Source organism: Acomys minous (assembly GCF_964271855.1).
Source record: "Acomys minous genome assembly, chromosome: 14".
NCBI lineage: Eukaryota > Metazoa > Chordata > Mammalia > Rodentia > Muridae > Acomys > Acomys minous.
In genome coordinates this window covers 44569847-44594405 of record NC_140496.1, presented here as the reverse complement: position 1 = coordinate 44594405, position 24559 = coordinate 44569847, and the positions used below count along the sequence as shown (strand labels likewise).

Genomic DNA, 24559 nt, shown 5'->3' with positions numbered 1-24559 from the left:
TAATATCCTTATTTCCAGCAGCGAGAAGCCCCTTTGCTATAAATCATAGCACTGGCATGACCCTCAGTGAAAACTTATCAACTGACAGTCCATGTATACGGTGGTAGGCTTTCCTTTTCCCCATCTGAGAACCTGGGTCATATCCATCAGTTTTGCTCTGTGCCTGGCTTGGGCCGAATCGATTTGGTTAAAGTAACTACTGTAGCTCCTAAGAGCCTGGTTTCATTTTTCATTTTGCGACAGTCATGGATGAGCACATGTGCCTCATCACCAGGCAAGAAGGTAGCAAGATTGATGATGGTGGGCTTTAAAAGCCACATTCCAGCATGGATCAGGCATAGGGCCTGGTACTAGCTCACACAGTCATTAGACAGCCAGCGTTCTGGTGCTTCTCACAGGAAGGCCTCAACTGGGTCATGGGGTGTTACGAGTCCAAGATCTTGACCCAATGTTAACTTGGTAGGTTAGTCACCACAGCTCTTAGATAGGTGGGCCACCCTGTGGGCACAGGGTCCAGTCACCACAGCTCTCAGACAGATGGGTGCAGGGTCCAGTCACCACAGTGTGTTTCCATGGCCCCAAAGTTTAAAGCCTCCACTTAGCTAGTAGCCAAGATAAGTAGCCTTCCACAAAGTTGGGCTTTCTCAGCAACAGAGGACAGATTGGGACGAGACCTTTTGCAAAACCTGAAAGCCACTGGCCCCTTGTCTGACGATGAAATGCAGTTAGACTAGCCAGGCGGTGGTGGCACATGCTTTAATCCCAGCACTCGGGAGGCAGGGGCAGGTGGATCGCTGTGAGTTCAAGGCCAGCTTGGTCTACAAAGTGAATCCAGGACAGCCAAGGCTACGCAGAGAAACCCTGTCTCAAAAAACCAAAAGAAAAAAAAAAGAAAGAAAAAAAATGCAGTTAGACTTATAGATGCAGCAACTGGGGCCTACTTAATACCTTTAATTTTTTTTTTACCTTTTATAATTCCTTTCTAATATCTGGAGCTGACTGGATGACAAAAACAAACAAAAACACAAAACAACAACAACAACAACAAAACCTTTTTAGCAGCTGTCTTTAATCTTTTTAAAAATCTCCTTGGTCAGCATTGAACAGAAGGAAAACTTATTCTTTCCCAGCTGCATTGTCTAGCAGCAATCCCCCTGCCAGCCCAGGAGCAGTTTGTTTGTTTGTTTGTTTGTTTGTAGAATGATGGATTTTGCAGATCACTGGTTGGAAAAGACACATAAATTATGACAAAAAGGAGTATAACTTTGTCTTTCCCTTTGGGCTCAGCCCAGGGAAACTTACCCCCTTCCCCAAGGCTGCTTAGAACAGGCACAGAGCAGAGGGCATGCTCACCTAGGAGAACTATTTCTCCTCTAGTCCTGCATTCCCCTCAGATAGTGGGACATCCTGAATGAGAGGCCTGGCACCCCCCCCCACCTCCACACAGGCACCAACTCTGACTGTGAGCAGGAAGTCAAGCAACAAATCAAGTGAGCGCTCCTGTTCTTAGAGTGGGACAGGTGGAGGATTTTTGTGTGTGTGTGTGTGTGTGTGTGTGTGTGTGTGTGTGTGTGTGTGTGTGTAGGGGAATAGACAGGTTTCTCTGGGTGATCTGGCAGAGCCAAAAGGATTCCTATCACCAACCAGGAGGGGGAAGACCTTAAACCAGACGGTTCTCACACCACAGAAAGCTGCTGGTTAATTCTGGGAAACAGAACTGACAGAAACACACACACACAGAGACACAGTAAAGACAACCGGGCGTGGCCACCACACATTCATACACCTGAACAGACAGAGGGGTCCAGTGATGTCTCATATGGATCCCAGACACAGGATCAGCAGCCTCATCCGGCCTCTCATCTGTTTCCACAGAAAGCAGCTTAACCAGACTCATCTCCAGAGGTGACAGACTAGGTGGCTTTCTAATTTGTTTCCTTTTGGGGTGGAGGTGTCATTTCCCTCTGAAGCATTAGACAGTGATCCATCAAAGGAAGCACTGGGACTTGGAATATCTCATGTTGCACAGCCCCTAGGAGTCTCCTGACCATCCCACTCTTCCTCGCGCTGAGGGGCTCTCAGACTCCCAATGTCTCAGGTCTGGTCTCTGGGATCTTGGTGGGATCTCCAGAAATGTTCTGGGGTATTCAGCAGAGAAGACTGCTCAGACATGGTTTAAGCCGATAGAAACTTAGTGTTTGGGATCCCAGTGCAGCCCCAAGCCTTTCTCAGGGTGAGCTTTTAAATACCAAAAAACCATGTTCTGGGTTGACACACTTCAGTTAGCAAGAACAGTTAGCCAGAAGCAGAGCTACAGAGGCCAAAAAGCAAGGTCAGTACATTGAGAGACTTTCCCACAACTATGGACTTTGATGGATCAGGTCTTTGTTTTAGTTTTGGCAGGTGATGCTGTCTCCATGCTGAGTTTTACAGCCTGGATAGTAGTTCCGCCATGGAGTCAAGTGTGCTAAGGTCCAGGACCCGTTACATAAAGAGGCAGGTGTTCTGTCACAGCACTGAATGCAATGTCACCAAGGAGAGAGGACATGGAGGCTCTCAGATGCAAAGCGCTGACTGTTTCCTCTCAGCTAACGTCACTCCTCCTCTTTAGAACCGATCACTGCTCCATTCTGCCTGAGAACGGAATTGGAGGTGGAATGAGTTTTTCCAAACTGATTAAAATACTGACAATAAAGATGATACCACAAAGTCAAACTGCCCTGTCTTCCAAAGCTGAAAAGCCATTTGCCATTAATTTTGAGTATAACCAGTGATATTTTTACCTCGCCACCATCTGGATGGCACTAGCTGCCAGGTGTCCAACAGAAGTTAGTGTAAATTCGATTAATGAAAATAGTGAAGAGATAGTCCATTCTTCTTGCTACTTGACACAGAGTGGAATAAACATGCATACGTAACCTCATTGCCTTTAAAAGAGGCCCAGACGGAGCTACATGAGAGCTTACACTTGGAAAAGCAGCAGGCATTATTGTTAAAAACGCAATCAAATCCCTTCCTTATCAGAAGTATAAGCTCTGATGCCCAAGATAAATATCTAACATCAGACAGCAACTATTGACTTAGTTAGTTTATAGTTTCTTTTTCCTTTTCTTTTTATTATAAGATCAATAAAGATTTCTTGAAAGAAGTAGCGAAGATGCATTAAACATCCGGATGCTTCTGTAAACATCCATAGGAAGGTAAAAGCGCACTTTAAATTACAGAACATTTAAAACCTATCCTACTTGTCAGAATAAATCTTTTTAAAGTTCACTATTTAAGATGTTAGGGCAATGATTAAACATTACATTAAAATCAGTTACCAAGCACATAACTTAAGAATGAATGTGCTCAAATGTAATCAAATCCCAAGTAACAGTTGACTCAACTATTTATGCCTTTATAAAAGAATGTATTAAGATCCCCTGCCCCCATAGTTCAAGAAGTCCAGTGTGGGGACAGTGGCTCTGATCTTTCGTGTTGATGCTTTGGGACTGTCAGCCATGCTTGCATAGGAGTCCTCAACAATCAACACGTTAGGGGAGAAAAGAGGCCCGTATTCACAACACAGAGTTGCCCACTGTCAGCATGCCTTCCTGAAAGTCAGCAAGCCTTCCCGAAAGTCAGCAAGTGGCTTTAGCTTCAAGCAGCTAACCAGAGTCAAGGAGGCACAGGGCAGTCATGAATAAAAATGGGATTCTCTTACTAATGGGGGAATTCATAGCCAGTAGGAGACCATCAGTCTTTACTAGGTCTTAATTTTTTATATACTGTATACGGGAAATTAAGAAAAAAAACATAAATATGACCTAAATTCAATGTGAGTCCGAATGGAAAATGGTGTTCTCTTCAATTACACAACAATCAAATCCTGCCTGAAATTTAAGGTTGACTAATGGGATGGCTGATGGTGTGGCGGACTGAGGATTGCGCACACCAGGCAAGCCTTCTGCCACTGAGCAGTACAGCCGGCCTCTCAAGCTCCTCTTCTGGGAGAGAGTCTTTTTAGGTTGACCAGGCTGGTCTTGCATGAACACAGTAGCTCAAGCTGACTTTGAACTCGTGATCCTTCAGCTCTGCTTCCCAAGCTGCTGACATGAAAGACCTATACTGGCCGGCCCGGAGAAATATAAATTTTACATGAAGAGTTGATGGAGTAAAGGAAATCAACCACCCCCCACCGGCTTCTCCCTGAAAACCAAACAAAATAAGAACAACAAAAGTGAACTACAAGCAAGCATGCTCAATGTCAGCGGCTAGGTAAAAATGTAAGAGTAAAGCCAGCGTCCACGGGGAACTCACGCTGCCTCTCGCGAGCACGAGGCTCTCCAGAGGCGCGGGCATCCACGCCACCTGAAAGTAGCTCCTGGGGTTGTGGGTTCCTGGGGGCTCTCTCACTCCGGCAAGAAACAAATACAAACACATAGGAAAGAACTGATTTATTTAGGCCCCAGATCACGCACGTGCTGAAATCAGCTACGTGTGACGTCACAATAAAAGATCATAAAGTACACACAGAAGTCAAAGAACAAAGAGACCACGGAACCTCAAGCATGCTTGATCACGCCAGCGATCTGAAGACAGCATACTTCGTCTTATTACTGCAGGCAAACACTTTATTCATAGCTCATGTATGCTCATGTATCCCGCATGACTTTTTAAAATCACCTCACTATCCCTACTAACCGTTCTGTAAATATTTTGGGCTCTTCTACATAGATGTCTGATCACCTGTAGCTAAGGACCGTTTTCTTTCTGCCTGTCAAGCTCTGTAGTCTTTTCTTCCTTTCCTTTGCTCACTGATCTGGCTTGGACTTGTCCACAGCGATTAGGAAGAGCCAGGCTGGAAGGAGCTCCTGTGTGGTCACTTTTATTCAACGTTCATCAAAATGACGAAAATGAGACAGGCAGTGGTGACTCTGTCACTTTCTACCAAGTGATTGGATTTTTAAACTATGACTAGGTAACAAAACCATGAATTTTTCAATATATTTAAAGAAAAATAAATAAAAGCCAGGCGTGGTTCCACCTGTTTTTAATTCTACCACTTGTGGGGGAAGGGAGAGGGGGCAGAGGTAGGTGGGTCTCAGGTGTTCCAGGTCAGCCTGCTCTACAGAGCAAGATCCAGAACACAGGGCTACACAGAGAAACTCTGTCTTGGAAAGAAAAAAAAGAAAAAAAAAAAAAGGATGAGTGACCTAACAAACAAAAATTGGGGTATGGATGTGGAAGTCAATTCACAGTTTTAAAAAAGCATTTTTTTTAAGAACTGCAAGAAGTTAAACTGAACTTCATTCATAATCAAGCAGTTTCACAACTAGCCGAACTCTGGAGAAACTTCTGCACATACATTACAGGAAATGGATCAAGAATATACATAATGCTGTAATAGAAAAATACTGCAGACCAGCTCCAACAACCAGGAGAACAACCATTAACAAACTGTTACTGTTTGCCTACTGCAACGGTATGTGGTAATGAAAATTAATGGAGTATGGCAATATTCAAACTGCGGGTAAATAAATAAAATGTTTGCAAATAGTATACATATCATTTTGCATAGAGAAAATATTAAATATTTTATGATAAATGTAAAAATTGCTTATGTATTTCTCAATACTTCATTGCTTGATACTAAAAAAAAAAGCAATTTGATGTGCCCTCACAATCATATATTTTTGCCCATATACCAAGAATACAAAGTTTTAAATATGCTGTTTCTTTAGTGTCAACTTTGTCAGAAGCAACTATGAAAACTGAGATCAGTATGCTTCACTATGTTTCACTTGTGGAAAAAAAAATACACTTGCCACCTTATCACATTTGGTGATGCAAATCTTTGTCTGTGATGCAATCCTACCATTGAGGAATAGCTACCCAGTCCTTCAAATGCCATTTCTGTGGGACTTGAGAATCAGAGGGTACTGCTGCAACCGTGTGGACACTCCCTCTACTGAGTGTCCCAAGTATAAAAGTTCTCTGTTCCTGACCGAGGAGTCTATCTTCTCTGAGCTTTCACTAAAACGATAACGGGACTATTTCGTATCGTGTCAACAACAGGATCGAATCCCGAACTCTTTGTAGATTTTGCCAGGACTTTGAGAGAAGAGAGAGATTTCAAACACCCTTGATCTACTTTAGCAGCAAGGTAGCTCTGTTGGCATGGACTATCTGAGCTCTCCATGGACTTACCACTCTTTTCATATAAAATGGGAGAATTGGACAGATAGCCTGTCTATTGCTTACAGATAGAGAAAACTATGTTGAGAACACAGGAGGCATTAAACATGCAGATACAATACATATACAGACATTAAACTTATGATATCATTTTGTAAATATAAAAATCTTAAATGATCAAGTGCTGGGGCAGGTGACGCTTCTTCTTCATGCTTTCTTTTATTCTTAAATACCGTGTGTCATATGCATATGGATAAAGTGGAAACCAGGCACTTCCGCTCAGTGTTGGTGGCCTCTGGGTAAGATCCCACCAGGCAGGGGCAATCATGAGAGATTTGGAAAGCAGACTAGAGGTGAGCCGCTCATTCCTCCAGCAAGCCCACAGACCTAACAGACATCAGAAGTCAAGTTTGACTAGTCTCCCCAACATGCTTCTGAAGAAGGGACACTCAGCAGAGACCATCAGCTAATGGCTCCAATGTCTTTATTTTAAGAGATGGTTTTTATCATCAACCGTTGTTCCCTGAATGTTAGACTTCTAGGTGTGTGTTTCAAGCACCTAGTATCTTCCATGTGGTCTTTCCCACTTAACAAAGCTGCGATGGGTTTCTCTTAGCCTAACTGAGCCCTCCAGTTAAAAGAAGCAAGAGTCAAAAAGAAAAAGGAAAACCCTCAAAGTCAGACTTCAATTGTAAAAATAGAACAACACATCGAAACTCTTAGAACTTATATCCATGTTACGTTGATGCTGCTGTGGAAATTGCTATAGCTGGTAAAATAGGACAACACCATTTTTTTTAAAACGTAGGACCATGGAGATGGTTCAGGCAGTAAAGTGTTTGCAGCACAGGTCTGAGGACTTAGATTACAATCCTCAGGACCCACCTAAAGAAAAGCCAGGCAACATCAGTGCATCCATAATCCCACGGCTAGCGAGTCAGAGGCAGAAGAATCCGTAGGGCTTGCTGACCAGCCAGTCTAATTGAATCTGCGAGCTCCAGCTTCAGAGAGATATCCTGTCTCAAAGCAATAAGATGGGAACTGATTGAGGAAGGTACCCAGTACCACCCTCTGGTGGCCACGTACACAGACACGAACATGAATGTGTGCATGCACACTCAGCAACAGATAGATATCCAATGGTTTCTGTGGGCGAGCTTTCTGGGTGGGCTCCTTCTGCGGCAGGTCTCATGATACAAAATAAGAGATACCAGCAGGACTTGATCCCTCACTGCAACAGTGAGGAAGACAGACCCCTTCTAGAACATTCAGGTTGTCGGTGTGCTTCTACTCCTCCCACTCCTCTTTCTCCACCACCTCAGCCTCTGCTCTTTACTGCCAAGAGCCACAGACGTTCACTCTCCGATTCCTACTTTCCTTTGGCTGCCACAGCAACGGACTGCTGGGGTCAAAGCAGCTTCACCATTTCTCACCTGAGTTTTCCTTCTGCTGTGTCTGACTCCGACTAGAGAGGGCGCTCTGTATTTAAGCAACTGAACAATCAGACTGGCCCTGCCCAGATAACCTCTAGTTATTTCCTCATTATAGCTCATTTTTAATTGTATCTGAAAAGTCCCTTTTGCTATGTAGTGTGTTCATATGTTCTTATAATTAGGGAAACCACACAACAGCACATGAGTGTGTTCGGCTAGCAGACCACCTATGCAATTTGAATCTACTTGGATCTCATTTATTGATTACACTTGCCACTTTGTCATCCGGCCCCCTCTGTTTAAAAGACTAGCATCTTTTCTTGTGTGGTATATAATCTATTGGCTTGTGGACACTTTTTTTCTTGGTCTTTTAAAAACAAGATTTCGGTTTTAACTCTACGTGTATGTGTGTGGGCGAAGGTTCCCAAGGGGGCCAGAAGAGAGTGGGACCCCCTGGTGCTTCATGGACAAGTACTTTGAGTGACCTGCTGTGGATGTAGGGAACTGAAATCAAGGGGTCTTTTTTAAGAGCCTGCTCTCAACTGCTAAGGTATCCACCTGGTGGTCCCTGGGAACACTTAAGTAGAGGAGAGGGAAGGATGGGGAAATTTAGCAATGCAAATGAAGAAAATCAACCACACATGGTAACTTGTTAGCTGGGCTGTTTCCATTCCAAGGTACCCGCCTCGTTAACCAGCAAACCAGGAAGTGCAGATCTCAAAACCTCACAAAAGTCTTCCTAGCCAAAAAGTCTTCAAAGCCTCTTCTGACCTGGAAAGGGAATTGAGGATTTTTCTTTCAGACCTAAAAGTGAAGAGCCTGCTCTGAAGGGCGTGGAGACCAGACCTAGCCAATGACTTTAGAGGAGCAGCTTTGTGCTTGTTTAGCTCTGCAGCAGAGGAAGATGGATTGCCTAAGGATTGTCACCCAGGAAGAAACAGTTCCTTTGAAATGAATTTTTTTCTTGATCCTTTGTGAGTTTCACATCATGCACCCCAATCCCACTCATGTCCCTGTCCTTCCATATCTGCTGTCTGCCCTTGCAACCTCCCCCACAAAAAGAAAAGAAAATAATAAAAATAAAAATACATTTTAAGAAATCCAGCCATGGAAGCTGCACGTGTCCCACAGTAAACCCTTTTGCCCATACAGCCTTACTTGCAAATGTTCACTGCGAATGAGTCATTGGTTTGGTTTGAGGCCAAATATTTCTGACCATAAGTGTATACCTTACCACAAACCCAGAGACGTATTTGTGCTTTGATGTGGCACAAAAATAAATATGCATTAGAAAAACAACTGGGTCTTTTGTCCTATGCCTGTAAATTATCATTTATCTCAAAAACACAAACTATTTTCACCTCTGATTCTGTTTTCCCTGGCCCATCTCCCCCGCCCCTCCCTCCCTCCCTCCCTCCTTCTCTCTCTCTCTCTCTCTCTCTCTCTCTCTCTCTCTCTCTCTCTCTCTCTCTCTCTCGTTGTCTTTATCACCTATAAAAACAGAAGATAGAAAAGAAAAATGAAATTTGAAGGGATAAATATTAGTTTGAAAAACTACATTTTATCACCTCAGGTCCTTTGGCTTCCATTTATTCATAGGGGAAAGTGGGGTATAAAGACATTTTACAAGCAACATAAGTGAATAGCTTGTATGCTTTTAACAGACACCTGGGGTACAACAAAAACCACAGAAACTCAAAATAAAGTGATACGGTTTCTTAATACTTGAAACTTATATTGTAAAATAAATGTAATGATTTTCTGTTCCACTTATAGGTAAAAACTCACACACCAGTCAGTCTCCTGTTGGTATGCTAGCCTTGTGTCAGATGACCTTTAAAAGGCATGTCGATATTTATTTGATGTAAAAATCATTTTATGTTTAGAATGTTTATCCCAAATGGGTTGGCCATGTTCAGAAAAGACCTCAAGGCATGCGTTTATAGAAATGTCTCTGACAACCTTGCCAAAATTTACACTCTAAAAATACCCGTGGGTTTGGCTTATGTGAAAAGGTTCTTTAAAATAATAATGAAGAGTCTTAGCTTGTGGCCATACTGAGATGAGATTTTTCATATCTCTGACCCTAAAAGCATGTATTGATATTGCAGGACCAACTGTGCAAGCGTAAAATGTGCCAAAATGCATAAAACCAATCTCTACCTTTGTGTCAAACTTTACTGTCGGCTGAGAATTCTACCTTAGTTATTTTGTTGAAGAAACGCGTGTGTCAGGACTCCGAGCTTGGATCCCACGAGCTGCGTTGAGCCCCACTAGTCAGATAGTCACCTTGGTTGTCCTCCGATCTCTTTTCACCCTTAAAGAAGAAGCTGGTCGATCAAAGGGAGAGGTGTGGATGGTGTGTAATTAATGTCATGTAAGCATATAACTTGCAGGAACTATAAATAGCTAATATTATTAATTTTATTATTAAAAATAGCCTATAATTATTGTGGCAGTATTATTTAGCCACTACCATACCAACAAAAGTCTCGTGTCACCTGGAGCTGGGCAGATATTACCCCCTAAGCTATCTCGCTACCTCTCAGCCTCCATCCCATGGTACCTGCTTTAATCATTCCTATCTGGGCTTCTTCCCCTCCCCCTCCCCCCATATCCCCGTAAGCACTTGCGCATGCTTTCCATCTGGGCCGCTCCTCTCCGCGCAGTTCTCAGAGTTCATGCCTCTGGGACCGCGTGGTTCTTTGCCTAACCCGTGGCAGCTCTCCTCCTTTCTCCTCTACCTGTCTCTCTCCTTCCCGAGATCCTTCTGTCCTCAAAGCCCTCAAAACTTCGTTCTGCCTCTCACTTCTGCCTTGTCTAGGTACGTAGGCCCTTTATTCAGCCAATTGGGGATAATTGGGGCACAGTGCATCATGGGATATTCTGGCTTGCTGTTGTCTCTGAGTGATGGATCCGCCTGCATCCTTCCGTTAGCTGTAGCAAGACCATATCTTCAAAACTGCAGCCTGTTTGTGTTGCTTCTCTACTTTGAAAGGACCCCAGTTTGCACAGTGAAGTCCTAATATCTTAGCAAATCAGGCTGCCTCACCCACTCACCTCCGCGTCCAGCTTCTGAGTGGCTGCCATCCCACCAGCCTATTCACCTAGTATTGTTATTCTCCATGCGCACATCAGTTCCCCTGACCAATTGCCCTCATCGTTCCAAACTTCTTAACAGAAAGGTTACTGTCTGAGAGAGTCCAGAGTGGAGATATTCTCGGCCGTCCATATTTGAGGGTGCCACCTCCTTAAGAGTCAATCAACCTCTGACCAAAATACTCTGAAATAGTATCTCCTTATTGAACACATAGGATGTTTACTTCTTTTTACTGCTTTCCCTAACATGATATAAAATAATATAACCATTTGCATGGCATTTAGATTTGCAGTGAATATTAAAAGTTATCTAAAGCTGGTAGCACTCTGAGTACCAAATAGACATGTTTTGTGTAGTCAGAGGATATTATTTTCCATGCATTATTTATATAGCACATATATCAGTCTGGGTCTTGATCTACCTAAAATCTATGCAAAGGTGCAAACCCATGGAACACTAGTGTTTTACTTATGTCTCGTAATTATTTGTATATTTGAGATTATTTGGAACGTTTGACAGAGTAGGTGTATCATTCAGGAAAGTTGAGGTGACGATTCGCTCTGTTGTCTGTTTCCTTCGTTGTCTGTTTCCACGCTCAGGAACCAGGAGACCAGCAGCTTCCCTTCCTGTTTAATCTAGACAAGGTGGATTTTCTGTCTTCTGCAGCAGATGAGCCGTGATCGTGATTGGTCCAATAGACACGACTGGGGGCGGGGGGCGGGGGACGGTGATTCCAGCCCATGCGATTCTGGAACTTTTAGAAGCCCACTTCTTTCTTAGAAGCTCAACTTCTTTCGGCAGCACTGGTGAAATAGACTGAAAAGCGAAGAGATCCCATACGGTAGGATAAGATGCTAAGATTTATGTGCTCAGGACTGATGAGAGCTTATGAGGTAAAGGTTCCTAGTGCCCAGAGCTAAACCCCCACGGCCTACACAGTGGACTGAAAGCTCTGACTCCTGAAAGCTGTATTCTGACCTCTACACATGCGCAGTGGTAGGCACGCTTCCTCACATGCAAATACACAAAGTAAATGAAAGCGATTTCAGAGACTGCTGTCTTGCTATTTGTCAGCTTTCCGGCTGTTGCCTTTGGGGCCTCCATTTGCGTTGTCTTCATCATTTTCACAGATTCAAGCAGCAGAGGCTGTGATGATGACCGAATGTCTGTGTCCTTCTTCTGAAAGTTCATTTGTTTACGTCTAATTCCACCGGGACAGTATTAAGATGTCTGGGAGGCTAAGAGGTCTTAAGGGTTGGACACTCATAAAACGTACTAGTGCCTGGATAAAAGGGACGCCAGGATTCGCTGCCAGCCCTCTTCACGGTGTGTGAGGACACAGCCGGAAGATGTCCTTGTCCAGTTCAGAAGGGTCCCCACTAGAACCCAGCGACACAGAGAGTCTGACCTCAGACCTCCGTTTTTCCACAAGTGTGTGAACGAAGATCTGAAATCTATACGGCACTCGTTTCAAGGTAACTTTTTGGAGACGTCTGGACCTAGCATTGTGGATATTAAGATGTTTACAGTGTGTTCTTGTTTACTCATTATTAGCACAGAGCAAAAGCAAACAAATTGAATCACTTTGTTAATTAACTCAATACTGAATTAAGCATTTCTTATGTGTTGAGCACCGTGCCTGTTTAGATTATTTATAAAAATGTTGTCACCGTCTTTGCAAATTCAAAAAGATTTAATAAAAGCAAAGTTGGAGACAAAATAAAAAAAAAGTTTTTAAGCTCATCTTTCTTATTCTAAAAATAGATTACCCCACAGTATAATAAAGTATAAATATAAAACGTGGAAAAAATTAAATCAATGCATTAGAGCATCTCTGTCTGTCTATCTATCTATCTATCTATCTATCTATCTATCTATCTATCCCTCTTGTCATAGTATTGATTGTCAACTGACAGAATCCAGAATCACATAGGAGGTAAATCTCAGGGCAATTCTGTGAGGCAGTTTCTAGACTGGGTAAAATAAGGCAAGAAGACCACCATTAATGTGCATGACCCCCATTGCATGGGCTGGGGGCATGAACCACACACAAAGCTAGAGAAAAAGGAGACTGTGAACTGAGATCCACGTCCACCTCTCTCAGCTTCCTGACTGTAGATGCACTGTGACCAGCTGCCTCAAGCTCCGTAGCCATGGCTTCCCTACCATGTTGGCTCATCTGTGAGCCAAAGCAAGCCCTTCCTTCCGTTCTGTCTGGTTTGTTATCATGACAACGAGAAGTTAACTAGTAAACGACAAATTGTGCAAAGTGTGTATGCATGTGTGCATGGGGTGGGGAGGGTTAGTGGAAACACTCAAAAGCAAGAGTATGCATAAAATTAAATTTATAGTGGCAGGATTGAAAGGAATGCTGATATACACTCAAATTACATTTCTCACCCCAACCAAATGAACATATTCAAATTTTTATTGGAGTTGTGATGCTCAAATTTGTACTGTGGTTCTGAAATAATATTTTGAGACAAGTAATGTTTCCTAAGAAGAAAAGAAAAAGTCCCAGCATATCATTAAAATAACAAGCAGACGCTAAATATCCCAGGTTAAAAACCTGCTACAAAAGAGTGAGAGAAAAATTGCAATACTCAATTTGTCTTCGGGACAAAAATTAATTTAATTCCTGACACCAGCCCCTTATCAGGAAAAAAAAAAAACCAAACTGACGCTGACATTGTTCTAGGCAGGTATCAATAGAGCAAAGGCACTGAGATGGCTGGGTCAAGACACTGCGGGTAAGCCGACCGATCCCTGGCACTTGTCCTCAAAGCAGCTTCAGAGAGAATCAGTATAGCCATCAGTTTCTGAGGCTGACACAGTAAGAAGATGCGCCACCTCTTGGAGGGGTCAATGTTCATCACCAAAGGAAATGCCGGCATGCATATCTGAGGTAGAATCCAGGCCAAACTACAGGTACCTCTCAGCTGTTCTTACTCCAAAGCTACGTACATGTCAGGACAGTCACTAGAGCAGCCAGGTTTAGAAGCTATAACAACAACAACAACAACAACAACAACAGCTCTCCTTGTTACTTTGGCTACTGAAAGCCCTCCCTTCTGCCTAAGGGATGTACTGGAAAGACACAAAGCATCACTCAGGAGCAAAGACGAACTTGAAGAATGGCCCTTGCAAACAGAAGAAGCCACAGCAACCGTGAGGACCCAGATTGCAAGAACAGTGTTCAAGAGTCAAAGGCCCTGAGAGGCAGGGCTAGTTTTTGTCTTTTGCACTCTCCTTTTTGCTAAGGAAGACACCGACACTTGGCCTACATTTCCACCATGTCTCCTCAAAGCCAGGATGAGTAAATTTCCCACAGGCGATAGAGGCTTTGCCACGAAGGACCCAAGTTCCACAAGGTAAACACACCTACCTGCCTGTTGGGGACAATAGGCCATATGGCCAATGTTCAGCCATCTTGTCAGAGCCTGTGCCTGTAAGTTTCTGTTTTTCCCAAGGGTTGCCTTTCACCAGACACTAGCTGACCCTGTTATGGCTCACCAGTTAGACTAGACAAAGATAGAGCAAGCTTTTCTGCGTGGCAAGACGTCATGACCCTGCCTGGAATTCCCTGTGTTTTGGGATAGCCTGCAGCTAGGTTGCGCTAGCAATATGCTTCCCTGCCTTCTGCCTTATAAATACTGCTGCCTGACTAATAAAATTTGAGAGCTTGATCAATATTTCAGACTTGCTCTCCTTCTTTGTGTCTTGTGCTTTGTCCTTCAGGGGATTCCCTCCTCCCGAGCTTTAGTCGAAGCCTCGCTGGTCAGGGCACCTGCCGGCACCATATTTCTATATTGTGTGTGCGTCGGATGACTATGAGGTTTTGATCCCATCCTATAAGACAGGTTGGAAACCTTGCGTATTGTTTCTTGAAGCTTCTCCACTGCACTCCCACAGGCTTGTGTGTTGATGCTTTGTGTACCAGGGAGCGACGACACTTTGGGCTGTGCCCACCTTGATGATTTGGATATGTCTGTACTACAATTGCATTGCTTTCTCACTGCATCTTTGCTCAAGTTTTCCCTTCCTCTGGCTCATTACCTTATTAAATTTCAGCCCTGCGTGGAAACATCAGAAAAGTGCTTGTGAGACCAACTCCTCATCCGCTGTGCAACCCATGGCTCTATCAGTGTTGAGGCTCTTACTTGGAAACAGCGGAGTGTGAAGCCTGTTGCAATTCAATAGATTCCTTTTGGTCATGGCTTCAAAACTGTTTCTTCTTGCATTCTTATAAATTATCTATCCCACACCCATAGACTCATTTAATCTTTCCACCCCTCTATTTGCTTACTCTTTATAACCCTTTTAGGTGTCTTCTGAATTTAGATTGTTAGGGGGAAAGAAAAGCCAGGACATTTGACAGAGCAGCAGTGACTGGCATACTAACCTCACTTCTAACCTTTACCTGTTCCTACCAGTCACTAAGGGGAGAGTTGAAGAGGAAGCTGACCAAGGACACGGAGAAAGAAAAAAAGATCCAAGGCAAAAGCCATGTAAGTTGATACCTAAAAAGATGCGACAGTCGCTAAAGATCAAACAATAGCATTAAAAAGATGAGACAATCACAAAAGATCAAACAACAGCATCAGTGGCAGTTGGGAGGGATGGAGCCTGGAGACCTTTTATGGGCATGTTGTATAATTGAGTCAAGGGCTATAAGGCAGGCTGGGTTCACTTAAAGGGCAGAGTCTGCATCAGGACCCCAGGGAACAATTAAGTCTTCTTCCTGGCAACCTGGGAAGGAACATCTGGTTTTGGTTTTATGTTTGCATGCATTCTCATCCCCTGACTCCTCTCTTTCTCTCTTTCCACCTCCCTCTCCCCTGCTTCATCTCTGTCTCTCTGTCTCCCTCTGTGTTTGTGTGTATGTGTGTGTGTCTGAAAAAGGCCTGCCTAGGAGTTACAGGTTGATAAAGGGTCCATATTCGCTTTCTTTTTTCAATATCTAAGATTATTTTGCATAAAGAGCAGCTAATAGGATTATGTACTTGCCGTGCACCCGTTGCTACTCTGAATGTCTCACCTTAATTAGCCAACCTCCTATCCACCCTGTGCCCACCCTTACTGTCCTAATACCCTAATACCACATAACAAGGGACGGAAGCCGAGGTAGGATTTGAACCCAAGCAACTGGCTCTAAAGTCCATGCTTGTCCTTTGGAAGCCTGGCGTCTGCTTCTTCATCTTGGAGCATCCAGACACCAGTGCTTACATGTGCTGGACTCAGAGGAAGGAAGTTTAGTTGGGAGGGTGGGTCAGCAGGATCCCAGGTCAGAAGTGGCTGTCGGGGGGTGGGGGGGGCGGGTGCAGGGGGAGGATGGAGGATACCATTGTAGTCTTTGATACAGCTCTTCCGGTGTTACAGCCCTTTTAGTGACACAGCTCTTTCAGGGATACAGCTCTCTTTATTGGGAGAAGGGGGATTAAGGACTGTCTAAACCTTGGGGGAGTGGATAAGGGGTTTAGAGTGAGTGTACATCATTGGCTAGGGCTGAGTGCTGGGAATACTCTTCATGTGCATGGAGAGGAATTCCAGGTGCTAGCTGGCCATGTCTTGGTCACCAGGCAACCTCAAGGATGGAGGAGGTGCGGGTTGCCAGGCTACGTGCACGGAGGCATGCAGGCACAGAACAGGGAGGGGGTGATCCTTACTCTTGATGTCTCAGGCCTGAGATTTTCGGGCTTTGAATACATCTTGACCTCACTCTAGCTGCAGACTTAATTCCCCCATTGCACAGTTCACGTGCCCCACACAGGCTAAGGTAACGTTTTCTATGAAGAGCGTGACAGTCCCGCTCTGGTTTGCTAGGCCAGTCAGTGGGCACGCCTGCTCCTTGACTCATCCTACTCATTGAAAGGTTCTGTATGTGAGGCTCTGCACCCTCTGAGCTGTCACTGTAGGAAACAGAAACAAAGACAACCGAGAACAACGCCCTCTGTTTGTCCTGGAAGAGCTGGCAACTGCAACGGTGGAATGTGCGATGTGGTAGCATTTTGTTTGTTTATCTAATCAGACAGACCTTTAAAATGTCTGTGGTTCTCCATATGTAATTGTACAGAATTTTAACACCATCATGGAGAACACTTAGCATTCATAAGAAAGGATGTTTTTACACATAAAGTATGAAATGATATTCATTATTTTGGTGTTCAGTTATCTGTGAAAATACTGTACCTTTCATTAAAATGCAATGTCTAGATGACAAAATGTAATATATTATGCTATGTATATCATACAAATAAATGCATAACACACATACACATATGTATATATATAAATGGGTATATACATGTATATAAACATATGTTATTTATATACATATAAATATATGTATAATAAATATATCACATATATATATAAGGTTCCTAATCTTTTTGCGTATGTCTTTGTGTGTGTACACGTGGGAATGTGGGTGTAGAAGCCAAAGGTAGACTTCATGTGTGTATACTGACTGCTTTTCCATCTGGGTCCTTGAAACAGAGTCCCTTCGTGAAGTTGGAGCACACTGCGTTAGCTATGATGACTGACTAAGGCGCGTCAAGCATCTGCCTGTTTCTACTTCTGCTCATACTCAGTACTGGGGTTCAGATGAGTGCCCAGCTTCTCCACAGTGCCCAGGATCCTAACTCAGGCCATCACGGTTGCACAGCAGGTGATTTCCTCACTGAGCCATCTCCCCAGGCCCTTCCATTGCTTTTCATCACCTGTAACACACTAGCAAAAGTAAGTTATCATCAGAGTTCTCTCAAGTATCTTTTAACACTTTAAATGCATAAAGCACTATGTCTCAAAGCCATTTCATAGTGTTTGGTAAGATGCATGAGAACTCACTAGAGAAAGCCACCAGGGCCAGCCATGAACACACACCAGGCTTTCCTATCTGTGATTTTAATTAGCTTTTTATAGGCACTTCTTGCCACCGTGGAAGTGTGCAGTTTCAGATTGAAGATATGTAGGTTACAAATTGCATTTCCTAATGTGAGCAGTGACATTTTGTAAAATCCTACAGTGACGGGAATCAGAACGGCACTGCTTTGCTGTTGTCTTATTTTTAGAAGTTTATTTATTTGTTTCTCTATTTTATGTGTATGGGTGGGGTGTTTTTTGTTTGTTTGTTTGTATGTATGTATGTCTATGTGCCACATGGGTTCTCTAGTGCCCATGGAAGCCCGAAGAGGGAATTGGATCCTTTGGAACTGGCGTTACAGGTGGTTGTGAGCCACAGTGTGGGTGCTGGGAATCAAGCCTGTAGCCTATGAAAGAGCAGCCAGCACGCCTAGCCACTAAGCCATCTATCTCTCCAGAGCGCTCTGTTGTTATTTTGGGGTTACACAGATGTAGCTGTTCTTCTTCAGTGGACATTCTAATTTACCAAGAACATTGTAGCTAACTTGCTTTGTGGGAATGGGAGCAGGAAGGTGGGGGGGGGGGGAGATGTGGAGAGAGTTAGCCAACCCTAAGGGTGTATGAAGAACCAATATGAAATCTTATCAGTTTGTAAGTTAATTAAAATATTTTAAAGAAAAGTTGAGAATAGTAATAACTATTACTTATGTTAATAAACAGTGTTGCTCCCAGAAGACATGGTTATTAAATGAAATTTTCTGTTCCAGGAATACGTTACCTCCCTACAAATCTTGGTTAAAGAGACATCAGAGGCACCCCCCAAACAATAGCGGTGATAATCATTGCTTTTAGTTGCCCACATTAGCTATCTGGTAAGACCCTCTATTGCAGAAGACACCCCATACTTTGGCTGAAGGACACAGATAAGTCAGTCATAAAATGACCAGGAAACCCTCTCTGCTGGCTAGCTTGTGTAGGGCTAGAAGGCACCGTGCAGACTTTTGGGGGAAGAAAGACCTCAATGATCTTATCCAGCACAGGCCCCGGAGTCCTACAACATAGACCTTCCGGGCAAGAAATACCCACTGGTCTAATAGTGGCAAGATAGTTTATGATGTAACTGACCACTGTCTTGATTGGATTGAGGTCCATTCCACAGGAAGACCTTCATGCCTAATACTGGATCTTTGGTCAGAGCTCATGACTAGGGAAGTTACAGGAAGACACCTGAGCTGTCACATGAGTGTCTTTTCTTCCCAGTATGTCAAGATAGGAATCCTATGTCTTTTCTAATTTTTTATTTATTTATTTATTTATTTTTGTTTGTTTTTTCGAGACAAGGTTTCTCTGTGTAGCCTTGGCTGTCCTAGACTCACTTTGAAGACAAGGCTGGCCTCGAACTCACAGAGATCTGCCTGCCTCTGTCTCCCGAGTGCTAAGACTAAAGGCGTGCACCACCACACCCAGGGAAGGCTATGTCTTAATGCCTGAGATATCCATGGATGGACATGGCAATTCATCTAAGGCTTGAGGCATCAACTTATGAAGGATCCTGAGTTACTGGATACTGAGAGATGCAGAAGGAACCAGGGAAGCCCCAGGCCTTCCTTTGGTAAGGAAAAGGCTTGCTTAACAGCTCATTCTGGCTCTCAATCCCTCCACCTCCTCCATCATCCCACTGCTGAGTAGAAGAGTCCTGGTTCCATCTCTACCAATATATTTCCCACTGCTGTGACATAAATAGCTTACCATCTATTCTCAATTACCATGCGGCCCAATAACAATTATGCACACCATTAAGTATGTGTCACATTAACTTCATTATATATTTTAGTTAAACACTGAACTCTGTATGCTCATCGTCTTTGTATTTATAGCTCACGAAGCAGGGACATCTGATAGCGGCCAAAAAATAAGGTAGCGACAGCATTTGTATGCAAAAGGGAAAGTGTCACTGGGGGAGTCAGTCACAGTTTCTGTGCATGAGTGATCGCCCAAGACCAACCAAAGGAGCAAATAAAAACCAGAGCTGCACAGTGAGTGTCTCCACAGAGGTCAAATCGAGACCATTTAAAAAATGTTCCAATTGCAGAATGCATTTATTCATTATGAGCACATGAGAAATCTTGAAATTGTTTAGGTCAATCAATTTCTTCACCTAATCACAATTATAGGAGGATTATAATAGTCTACTTTCTTTCTTTCATAGGAAAGGTTAATGTACTGAGTAACTTCATAGCGTTGCATAATGAATTATGAACAATTACCAAGGACGTTTGTCTGCTTGTTTTCTCCTCACTGGTGATGTGAAATGCAAATCTTACCATCCCGTGGAGGAACTTGGTGACTTCCAATACCACAAGTAAGAAGTCAAGGAGAGACTAGGTACTATGAGTTGGTGAATGGGATTGGGAAGCTGTGGCGGATTGGTACTTCCCTAATGGGGGGAGGGGGAGGTGTGATATCTCTGGATGGGGTGGTGAGTTCCTAATGTTGGATAATGTGTCTAGTTGATCTCCTAACACAAAAATAATATCTCTGGAGAGGCTGTGGGCCCTAACACAGGATACTATCTGCTGGAATCTCCCCCGCCCCCCCATCTCTCTCCACAAATAATGAAGAAAATCTGAACTTGGTACCCACATGCTTGTAATCCAGCTACTAAGAAGGTTGAGGCCAGAGGACTGCAATTGCAAGGTTATCCTAGGGTGCCAAATGATCTCAAGGCCAGCCTCAACAACTGAGCCGTACTCGATCTCAAAGTTAAAACTAGACAGAAAGCTGTGGCAATGGCTCAAGAGTAGAGCGCTTACCTCCTATGCACAAATACTAAATGCAATCCTCATACCACAACAAGAAAATCCACCATAATGCTTCTCTTGACAATCATAGATCATAGAGTTACTGAATCTGATTTCACTGATGCATGTAACACTTGTAGTCAGGTGTGGTGACAGACCTGCAGCTCCCACACTCCAGAGATGAGGCAGGCAGATCACAAGGCCAACCGTTGAAGGCCAGCCTGGGCTACATAGAGAGACTCTGTCTCAAAACAACAGAAGGTGCCGCTTTGACATGGGGAAGCTGCACAAAGGAAAATAGCACCATGCTTTGGGCGGTAGAGAGAGAAGCGCTTGAAAATAAAAGATGTAATATTATGATGACTTCCCCCCCACACACACACACATGCATTCTGCACTTTTCTAGAAAAGTTTATATGGGAGAGTATGGCACCAGAGAAGTTAGGGCACTTAAGGGTGAGGAAACTGTCACCAAAAAGTAGGTTCATATGATAAAAAGATTGCCAGGCACCCGCTGGAGCAGCCGGACTCCTACAGGTCAGGTCTCCACTTTCTGTTACCCACAGAGAGTGCATTGGAAAGCTTTAATTTTTTTTTTCTTCAGAAGGAGTGGCCACAGAACCCAATTCTGGCCAATGACACATAACTGGCATTAACAGAAGATAGACTCTTACTAGGAGCTTTCTTACTTCTGGCTGAGAGACGAGAGAGTAAAGGAGAAACTGCTGCTCACCCTCCCTGCTCCCTGCCCTTGGACACGGTGTGTGAGCAGAGACTTCTGGGAAGGAATACCGGCCACACAGACATAGCCTCACAAGCTCCTGACATGGTGAGGGCTGAATACACACTGGCAAGCCACAGCTTCCAGACTTCTTGTTATCTCTCTTATGCTTAATTTGAAAGCAATCATCACTGGGCGATCAGGGCAGAGAATGTCTTCTAACTGGGTATCCAATTATCTGAGATGCTTGGCATCGCAGGACAAAAACACTAATTGGATGGCAGCCAGCGGTGACAGCACAGCCAAGACAGACTCTGTGGTTTGTTTACTTGGCTTTGTTTTGTTTCCCAGGAAAGAAAATGTCAGCGTGGGTGGGTCTGGATGGTGGGACCCTGTCTTTCTATTGAGTTGACAAACTGAGGAATTTTATTGCATCTTGTCATACTACGAGGGCATCTCCTGACTCAGGGTGATTAGCACTAATTAAGCTGCCTCTTTCTGCTGAGGCTTTGTATTAAATAAAGACTGTGCAGCAGCTCCAGGGCTGATAGCTGCCATGTATATAGAGGTTAAGGGACAGAATCACTGCCTGTGGCCACCCAGAAGCAAATGGAAAACAAAGTCCCCCTAAATCTCATGGAACGGCATTTGTGGGGATTATGGAAGGTGAAAGTGCCCTTTGCTGGAGCTGGAATGTTTTTAAGCGGTCATGAGAGAAGCCTGTGTAAAAGGAATATCTATGATGAAGTGCATTTAGCTTTAAAAAAAAAAACCTGAGTATTTATGCAATCGAGTGACTCTCTTCTTTACAAAACAAATGCCTATTGAGTCCCTTTACATATTCAATCCCATTGGCCATGGAAGGGAACCACAAAACACTTGCAGTGGTAAAGCATTAGGGCCAATAGAAGGTTGGCTATAAAATATTAGGACAATGTCATCAATTTCATAGGAAGAAGTGAGGAAATCTTTAGCTGTGTCCACTCGGGATGTATTGATCCGCTGTGTCCTACTTGAATGCACCAAGTGTGGCATCATCAGGATACAGTACTTGACAGCCATGGCTGAATGTTAAGAAGCTAACTTTTAGCAGGTAAGCACTATTGCATTCTGTATATTTTGCATAATATGTTTAATATAGATGATTCTTTGAAGGAATGAAACAGAGAAAAACTTGAAGGATCCTAAGTTGGGTTTAGGGATTAGAGAAAATTCCTGGAGGAAGTGACATTGAGCTTGGACATGAAGAACAAGTAAGCATTGATCAACTGAAAAGCTATCAGTTCTGATAGGAAAAGCATAGAGTCGAGTCATATTCAGGTTGGCAGGGATATTTCTCCTTGAGTAAAACTACATAATTGCATGTTAAAAATACTAAAGTTAACACTAGATAGCAGTTACATGCTACCCACCTTTCCATCACTGTGACAATAAACTTCGGTTAAGTGACTGTATAAGAAAGAAAGGTGTATTCTGGTCCATGTTTTCTGGGATGTGGTGGCATACTACAGCATGGTGGAAGAGCATGGTAAAAGAAAGCTTCTCACCTCATGACAGTCAGGAGTGGGTGTTCCAAATCCCCTTCAGAGGCACTGCTCTGTTGATGTAACTTCTATCAATGGCAGCCTACCCCCTATGAGCGCCACCACTCCCTAATGGCGCCACAGCCTGGGAAAGAAGCTTTCCATGCGGGGCCTTTGGAAGATGACCAAGATCCAAACTTATCACGTTGGAAACATAAACCTGCATCCACGTGAATCAGAACTGACAATTTCCCTGTCCATTCCTCTAACTCCTGCAGACTCTTGTTCCTCCCCTACCAACTGGAAAGACTGAGTCTTCACTGATGAAAGTACAGCACGTGAATCGCAAGTGGACTCTCAGGCCGTGTTTAGCACTGAGGCATGACACTCATTCTGTGTCCCCAAAGTCCCTTCAGAGATATCCTTTCTGATACATCTTGCACAAAGGAAAAGAGAAAGAAAATGTAAGAGGAAACTGCCTCCTGTAGATCTGAAGCACAGTTTACTTTCTTGCTGCTTACCTACAAAATTGCCACTTATAACCTTGGTGCCACTTTGATCCTCAAACTGGATAGAAAGCCCCCTTGATTCACACTTAGAGAAGACGGTGTGTGCATGCATGCGAGTGTAAGCACGTGTGCACACAGAGACAGACACCTTCAGACAAACACACACACACACACACACACACACACACACACACGAAGGTCACCATACACAGCAAAAAAAAAAAAAAATACTTGGGAATTCAGTTCTATCCATTAAAAATCCTATTTGAGACACCACTAAAAAGAAAGATTGCTTTACAGCCTTTCTGAATTTTCCTTTTCAGTGTTGTACCTTTTCTACTCTATGCAAAGTACTGGAATCCAGTGCACCTTCCAGCTTATGTAGTTTGTTTCCCACTAGTGAAATCGATCAGACTTGGCAGTTGATTTCATGTTTGAGGACAAACTACTGCCATTTTAATTTGAAAAATGCAAAGCCACTATGTCCTTCTCCAATTTTAATTATCACGTTTGTTATTGTATGTATTATTTATATGGGGTCATAAAGTATGAGATTCCTGATGGTCAATAGGGCATGAAAATAAACAAAAAACAAATAAACAGAAATACCCTTTGTGCTGAAGGGAGTTGTCAGCAAGCACTTCCTGATCTCCCCAAGGTATCCTTTAATGAGCCGAATGGTTACAATGATGAAGTACTAGGGCTTTTAATTTATTCAGTTCCATTAATATTCCTATATAGAAGAAAACAAGACTTGAGCATGAGAAATAATATAGCCAGGAAAGAGAATGTCACAGCATGTATCAGCGCTGTGGAGACTCTTCGTAGAAAAAATTGTCTTCCTAGGAGAGTTTGACATTGCCGAATAATAAGAGTGCCCTGAACTGTGTGTGGTTTCTGCTCTGATGCTACTGTGCTTCCCAGACTGGAGAAGATAGGCGAGGAAGTTAGAGAGGAAGAGAGAAGAGGTGAAAAGGGAGAGAGAGAGAAGAGAGAGACACAGGGCTGGGCAGCCATGTGGAGGTGGAAGATCCTACCAGCCACTTCCCACCTCAGTCGGCGTAGTTAAGTTCCCAGAGCTGGGCAGTCAGTTTCCTCTTCCGCCCACAGTGTCTGCCTGTCTTTCAGGATGGCTGTAGGAAAGACCGGGGACAGTGACTACAGTGCGCTCAGTGGCCACTCCTCTTTATTTATTCTATCACGACTGTTTTTTATAATAAACACAAAGAGAACAAGAGATTCAGAGGAAGATGAGTGTGTGGGGGATGTGATAGAACACCCCAGGGTGATGTTAAAGTAGAAAGGGGATTGGTGGAGCAGAGGGACTAGACGGGAGTGGGGGGCTGGAGCACAGGCAGAGGATCAGCTAAAACAGACAATGGGTAAAAGTGCCCCAAGGAAAACTGCTATTATGTGTGCTCATTTTAAAAG

General features: G+C 43.6%; 1 long non-coding RNA gene across 1 annotated transcript; it reads right to left on the bottom strand.

Annotated features, from left to right (window-relative positions):
- Positions 1-2492: 2492 nt before the first annotated feature.
- On the bottom strand, positions 2493-4428 carry LOC311582601. Its single transcript, XR_014774157.1, has 2 exons — positions 4303-4428; positions 2493-2634 (listed from the first exon to the last, which is right to left on the bottom strand). It is a non-coding gene; the product is annotated as an uncharacterized lncRNA (long non-coding RNA).
- Positions 4429-24559: the final 20131 nt, after the last annotated feature.